A 7,328-nucleotide genomic window follows, 5' to 3' on the forward strand; every position below is an offset into this window, starting at 1 on the left:
ATTCAAACCATCCACATTCGATCATACTTTGGAAGTAGGTATTGAGGCAAGACTGTCATGAATGGGTATGCAGTTTGTCTAGGACAAGGTGGCTACACTGTTCATGAGTACTCCTGGAATAAGATTCGAGTATTGGATTCAACCCACGCTCATTTGAATCACTTCATGGATTTTATCACGAGTGATCATGAGACGATAATATCTTATATTCTTCAAACGGAGATATGTAAGTTGTAGTTACAAGTCGGTTGCACATTGACATATGTAAATCTTGATGTTATAAAACATATCGTTGTGTGTAATTTGATGAGTAAGTACAAGCAATCATTTGGGTCTAAGTTTATCCGTTCTTTTTACCCCATGTGGATAAAAGTGATGTATGTGGGACCCTCGATGATTTAGTGATAACACCAGGCCTGGACTGATTTGATTTGTTCAATTAGTCGGTCATTATAAATCGGAAATCGGGAAAAAACAGATGGATAAAGAGAATGATTATAATCCATATCTCAATCCATATGATATCTAGAATGGAGGAATATATGATCCCTTATCTAATCGACACGTCATTGACTAGGTCAGAGTTCGACAACGGCTTTAAGAGCTACGATTGCTAGTCGGGTTGGAGTTATCCTTGCAATGATAGTTATTAGACTTATCCAAGTGGGAAACTGTTGGATTAGGTGTCTAAGCCCATAACTATTATTGGTATGTACTTGAATAGCATGGTCCATTTGGGTTGCATGGCACCAAAACAATTTGAAGGATGGATAATTGATAAGAGGTTATTTATGGTTTATTAATATATTATAAGTTCTAATATATTAATATGAAATCATATTATTTAATTAGTATTGATCAAGAATTAATTTGGAATTAATTTTGTGATCAAAAGAGACTAATTAAATATATGGGGATTGATTATGTAAATCATTTATTCTTATAATGTGGGCTTATGATCCATAGTTCCTTATGTTGGGCTAAACCCATGTGGTGATCCATTGATGATCCATGGAGGTTTAAAACCATGGAGCATGAGGAATATGGAAGGTCATGCACATTAGGGTTTGCATGGTGTAATGCTAATTAAGCCACACTATATAAGAACCCCTTTAGTTCATGAAATCGGCACTAGTGGAAACACAAGAGGGCTAGCCAATTTTATGAGTGCAAGTGACCTCCTATCAAGTTCTTCCATTGTTGGTGGGGTTATGTGATTCCATTTGAGATGCAACACTTGGGGCACTAAGTTCTTAAAGGTCCATGGCTTCCAACTACAACAAAAGGTATGTCATTTAACTTGTCTTATCAACCAAGCATCAAAGTTTTATATGCTAGTTAGGGTAATACCTTGGATAGATCAAGTTTGCATGTATAATAGAGAAAACCTAGATCCAAGGTATTTAGGGTTGCATGTACACCATATAATTGTTAGAATGCTCAAAACCCTTCATAAAGAATATAAGATATTATCATCTCACAATCACTCGTGATAAAATCCTTGAAGTGATTCAGGTGAGCATGGGTTTAATCTAATACTCGAATCTTATTCCAACAGTACTCATGAACATTGCAGGAAACTTGTGCTATGTCTAAAACACCTAGACAATCTAAAGTCAGATTCATGACAATCTTGCCTCAATACCTACTTCCAAAGCATGATCGATTGTGGATAGTTTGAATAACCTAGTTATTCAAGAAGTCAAAACATGCAAAGTGAAACACAAGAATAATCGAATCCAATATGGTCTCAGAACTTATGAAAATAAATAAAACACCTTTTATTTAATCACCATATTGATTTCACATTACTCATTGTATAATGTTTCGATTAATCAACTTAATACTTGAATTAAAAACAATAGTTATGCTATGCTCCAAGCATGCACACTATGTTTGCCTATGGTCCTTTCTTTGTGAAATAGATTAATTGAAAATATTTTCAATGATGCTCATTTCACAACTCCAAATCCTTATTGCAAGTGTAAGAATTCCAAATTCTTGTCACTGCTAGAACACTATTATGCAATATTGTTTTGTAATGTCTAGGTACCAAGAGTCACAAAGACTTGACCAACGATATTAAAAAACTTTCCAATGGAAATTGTTACAAGACAATTCCAAGGAAATGAAGTCTCAAATTCAAATTACATTCCTTTGAACATCCTTTTTGTATAAAAGTTTCTAATCTTACACATATTTAAAGAGTAACTTCCACTTATGGAAACATTTCCATATTCCTATTTTGACTATCACTTCTGAACAAGAGTCACCTATTCTCAGAGTATGTCAATGTGGTCCTTCCAAAATTTAGAAAATACTTCCAACTGTCCATAAGCACCCAATCTTTGGTAAACCTCAGATTGTCCTCGACAATTGCTTAACCACTTTAGTCATATCCGGTTCTATTCCTTTTCCCCTCTTAATGCCCTAGGCATTTGAAAAAATTAGAACAAGAGAATATTATAGCATATGCAATCGATCCTATACCCGAAGCATAAGACTCGATTCATAATGTCTTACATAAAACAATTATACTTGATTAGTCTTTTGCTATAAAATTTCTATTTGCCATGTTCTCACAATTCGAACTATGAAGAGGGACGCTGTAATCATAATTGAATTTGAGAATGTAATTAACATTTCCATATATATATATATATATATATATATATATATATATATATATATATATATATATATATATAGAATTTCTTATGTTGAACCATTCCAACATAGCATTCATATATATCCTTGACTAAATTTAATTAAAATCTCAATCTAAGCTTTTAGAATTGAAAAAGAAGTATAAATTCCTCTCCCTTAATTATAGCAAAACAAATTTTCAAACCCTGCAACTTTGCAAATATAAACTTTTGTTTTTCTACAATTAACATTGTTAACTCGCAACGCTTAATGTAATAATTGTGCTCCCACTAGCATAATAATTACATTCTTATTAGCGTAACACTTATGCTCCTACTAGCTTTGACATGTACCTAGAAATCAACTGGACTTCTAGAAATCAATACTTATTGACTTCCTTACCAAAGTTCAAATTTCTGACACGAGATGCTTCGATAAGACTTTATCAAGGCGTCTCAAACTCATACACCTTTCCTTAGATAGTTCACATGTGTGTCTAAACAATTTTAGAACTTACAACAATAAGTCTCAAATGTTTAGAACTTTGTCATTTCTCACAATTCGAACTATGAAGAGGGATGCCGTAATCATAATCGAACTTGAGAATGCAAATATCACAATTGCTATCTCCTTAAAATCTATTTAGTGAAAGCGTTTCCTCAAAATCATTTTCATGAATTGGAGAGAAAACTTATGACACTTAGATTTTTATGGTGTATGTGTTCCTATCCATGTGAATTTGTCATAACTATAATCATAAGACAAGGTTAGTGATAAATTCAAACTCATATGGACATAACTTGTTCAATCTTAATTTCTTGCCACCTGGTAGCACAAGGGCCTACCATGTCTTCCAAGTTGTTAAGCAGCTCACCCATACTGATCAATGAAACTTTCATTGATCCAGGTGCTTCGCCTTATGCAGACAATTGAGAACTCATAGAACTCACATGAACAATTAACTTTTAACTGGAATGAGCAAAAAAATAAGAATATGTCAGCACGATAAGTTACAACCTCAAGTTGTGTGCTAGTGATTAACAATAGGTTTACTCTTGATTAGTTCTTGAACCTTTTCAAGATCCTTAAGACTTCCACTGACCTCTTGACATATAAGATTCTATTATCATGAACCATTCCTTGAAAAAACAAATATTCAAGAGTTAGTGCGGATTCTTATCAAGATAAACACTTCACATAATTGGTCTTAGTTGGTCTTTGTTTTATCCAAAACATCACAACTTACCAATTTCAAATGTACAAGAGTAGAAAACATTTTACTCTACATCTGACGAGTGATATCAACCTTTCTCAAGACCATGTCACTCAAGTTACAATCTCAGAGTAAGGCAAGAATACATTATTTTGTAACGAAGTATGATTTACCTTTTGAGAAGTTCCCGAAGTCCCTTCAGGAATATCGCCTACGCACTAAGCTAGGTTTGGAAATAACCCCAATCCATGGAGCCATTTCCATAGCCCGACCACCAAGACCACTTAGCACCTACATAAACACGGAATGTGTCCAATCAATGGAATGACCCAATGAGTGATGGAAATATCAGACCAAAACTCGTACCTACGAGAGCACCCGTCCGATTCATATAGGAAAAGCTAAGTGTCCATAGGACCACTGACTGCTAAAAATCAAACGAACCTATCCTCAAGGATCGATATCCCCTATCCTGAATCGAAGACTTACTCGACCTACCATTAGAAACAAGCAAAGCTCGACATTCCATTAGTCAGAATCCCATAGTAAGAAACTCCCAAGATAGCCTAAGAGTTTTAAGACTAACCACATCACGCGACCTTAACCTTAGTGGAAATAGTGTTCACCTTATGGTTAGAGGCACTACTTTTGGGGGCGTCAAGTAATCAATTCTTATTAACTGCAACCATTCATTCATCTCACCAAAGAGGACGTAAATGCAGACCACCCCGTGTAGGCTAAGATGACCAACAACGGCTAGCAAAAGGGCAAGTGCCTGACGACACTGTCACCGGCCCCAAAGCACCAGGAAGACAACCGAAGAGATCACCCAAAATTGAGCATAACTAGAGGCATCTAGATGCTGACAAAAGAACTATGCAAGTAAGCGACAAAATCCCTTGGAATCCCAAGTCAATGATCATGAACTACTAAAAGCCCCATTTGGAAAGAGATAATATGCTTTGGGGAAAGCATAGGAAATCGAACCCGAGATACATCAAAGCATAGAAAATCCTTCAAAAATCCTTGCTAGGCTTATAGAAACCAGCTACCGCTTGAACCCAATAATACACACCCTGTCATTCATGCATCCAATCTAAAGAAATGCATATTTGATGAAACTCTCATTGTCGCGCTTGACGTAATCGAAGGGAATGAAAATATCCATTTCCTCGAAGAACTTATAGAAGTAATGGATCGGGAAACCAAAGGAGCAAGGTCTAATGCCAGTAGAGAAGGTTCGCTGGAACACTAATCAAGGACCTAAATTCTCCTAGGAATGAAGAGACTAGACAAAACCAAGATACTGCATCCTACCCTAGTACTTGAGAGTTGTTTTAGATCGAATTTCGGGACAAAATTCCTTTTAACGGGGGGATGATATCAAAACTAGAAAAATTAGGTTAAGATTCTACTTGCATACATTGTAATTCAAATCGAAGCAACCACGTGAATACCCAAAACTCGATCCAATAAGCAAAATCCAATCATTTTTGGGCCTTAGCCCAAGAACTTGTGACCCAAATCCCTTATTGGACCAAGACATCCTTATTGGGTCTTATTAGGGTGATAACTACTCCTTTTGGTCTTTTGGGCCGAAAACCCCTCAACTTGGTTCTTTTGGGCCAAAAACCCACTTTTGGATCATAGTTGGGCCAAAAATCTTTATTTAATACCATATTGGATCATAAGACCTTTGTTGGGCCTTATTCGGCCATGAAAAAAACTCTTATGATTCTCTAATGCGCCTAAATCTTTATGTTAATCATTAATGGGCCGCAATTTTCTATTGGAGCTTTTATTTGGGCCAAAATCTCTTAATGGGCCCTATTGGGCTGAAAACTCTCCCACTTGATCTCTTTGGGCCAAATTCATTTTTTTGGATCCATTATTGGGCCGAAACCATTTGGAGGCCCAATCCAAGCCAAAAACACATGCAAACTGAAAACACCATTGGGTCTAGGATGTGCTCAGTTGTATTCAAGCCCAAAACCTTTTCTTTTCCCTCCTCATAAGGCCCGATCAAATTAAAAAAAAAAGATTATCTTGGATAAGGTGGTGCCACCTCAATGCTACACATCATATACCCATGCATTGTCTAGCATGCATCTAGGAGAGTTGGAATTGTGCAACATACATCAAGAATGGATCTCACTTCCCCTCTCTTCTTTCCCCATCGGCCAACCCCCGCTCCTTGCCTCTCTCCACTTTTCACTTCAAACAAGCCAAAATCCTCTCGTCTCTCTCTCTAGAACTCAAAGAAATTCATTGCTTTTTCATCTAAAAATCGTGAGTATGTGTATGGGAGTTTAAGAGTTTTTCATAAAATATCATAACTTGGTAAGTTACGTCATACTCAAGTTGTTTTTTTCCATCTTATGCTAGAAATCTTTCCTCAAACCACTCTATTTCGTGTATATGTTCTCTAGAGACCCAAAAACTTCATAAATTTCTTCAAGAAGCAAACTAAGGCCGAAAACCACCTCCACCTTTCTCTTCAAAACTGATCAAGCCCAAGGTAAGCTTCATACCTCACTATTTTTCATGTTTTCATACTCTTGGGGGGGAGGGGGATACAAGTTAAGGTTTCAGTTAACCATTGGATAAGTGCATGGACCATTGTGTTGTGTGTTTAACTTTTGGGTTTTTGCTTGAACATCGAGTTTAACTAATGCATCTTCATAAAAATAATGAGAAAAGTATGTTTTATCACATATATTACATTTAAACCTGGAAATGTGGGTTATATACTAAATATAGCAAAAATGAATGATGTATTCAAACATGCATAACCTAAACTTAACCAACAACTTTCAACAGAAAAATTATATGTCATTCACGGACTGTTTTGACCACCTTGAATGTAATAATTTTCAAAACTGTTTTACATGCAAGAAGTTCAGGTATATACCTTTCCAATGACTACTCTCACGCGTTCATACAATTTTTTCTACATTTTTTTTGGAGATTTTTACAAAATTGTCTATCATTTCTGGAATAATTTCGGACCATCCTGTGAAGATGAACATTTTCACACTGGTTTGAGACCATTAAAAATTATGAGAAAAATTATGAACAAAGTAGACTCAATTTCCAAACTCTCAGAGTTTGCTGATCTAAAATTTGACTTACGATGAATTTTCTAAATTTTTTCTAAGAAGAGAGATAAATAAGTCAAAAACAAGATTTTTTTATCTTGATAAAAACTCTTATACTAGTGTTAGATGCTAGTTTATATGGTTTAAACATACTTTTAAAGCATCTAGACATGTTATCTTACATGCGCATAGGATCATATAAATTGTCTTGACTAGCAAAACATAATAAACTAAAATTGGTATGGGTTGGAAAACCACACTATCAAATAGCTTATAATTATTTAAAGGCATAATTATCCTATTTTGCAAGAAAAACGGAGTTATAGTTCATGTAAATCCGTTAAGACTCTTGTGAGAAATTCTTTCTCCGT

This window comes from Lactuca sativa, chromosome 5, assembly GCF_002870075.4.
Source record: "Lactuca sativa cultivar Salinas chromosome 5, Lsat_Salinas_v11, whole genome shotgun sequence".
In the NCBI taxonomy this organism is placed as follows: domain Eukaryota; kingdom Viridiplantae; phylum Streptophyta; class Magnoliopsida; order Asterales; family Asteraceae; genus Lactuca; species Lactuca sativa.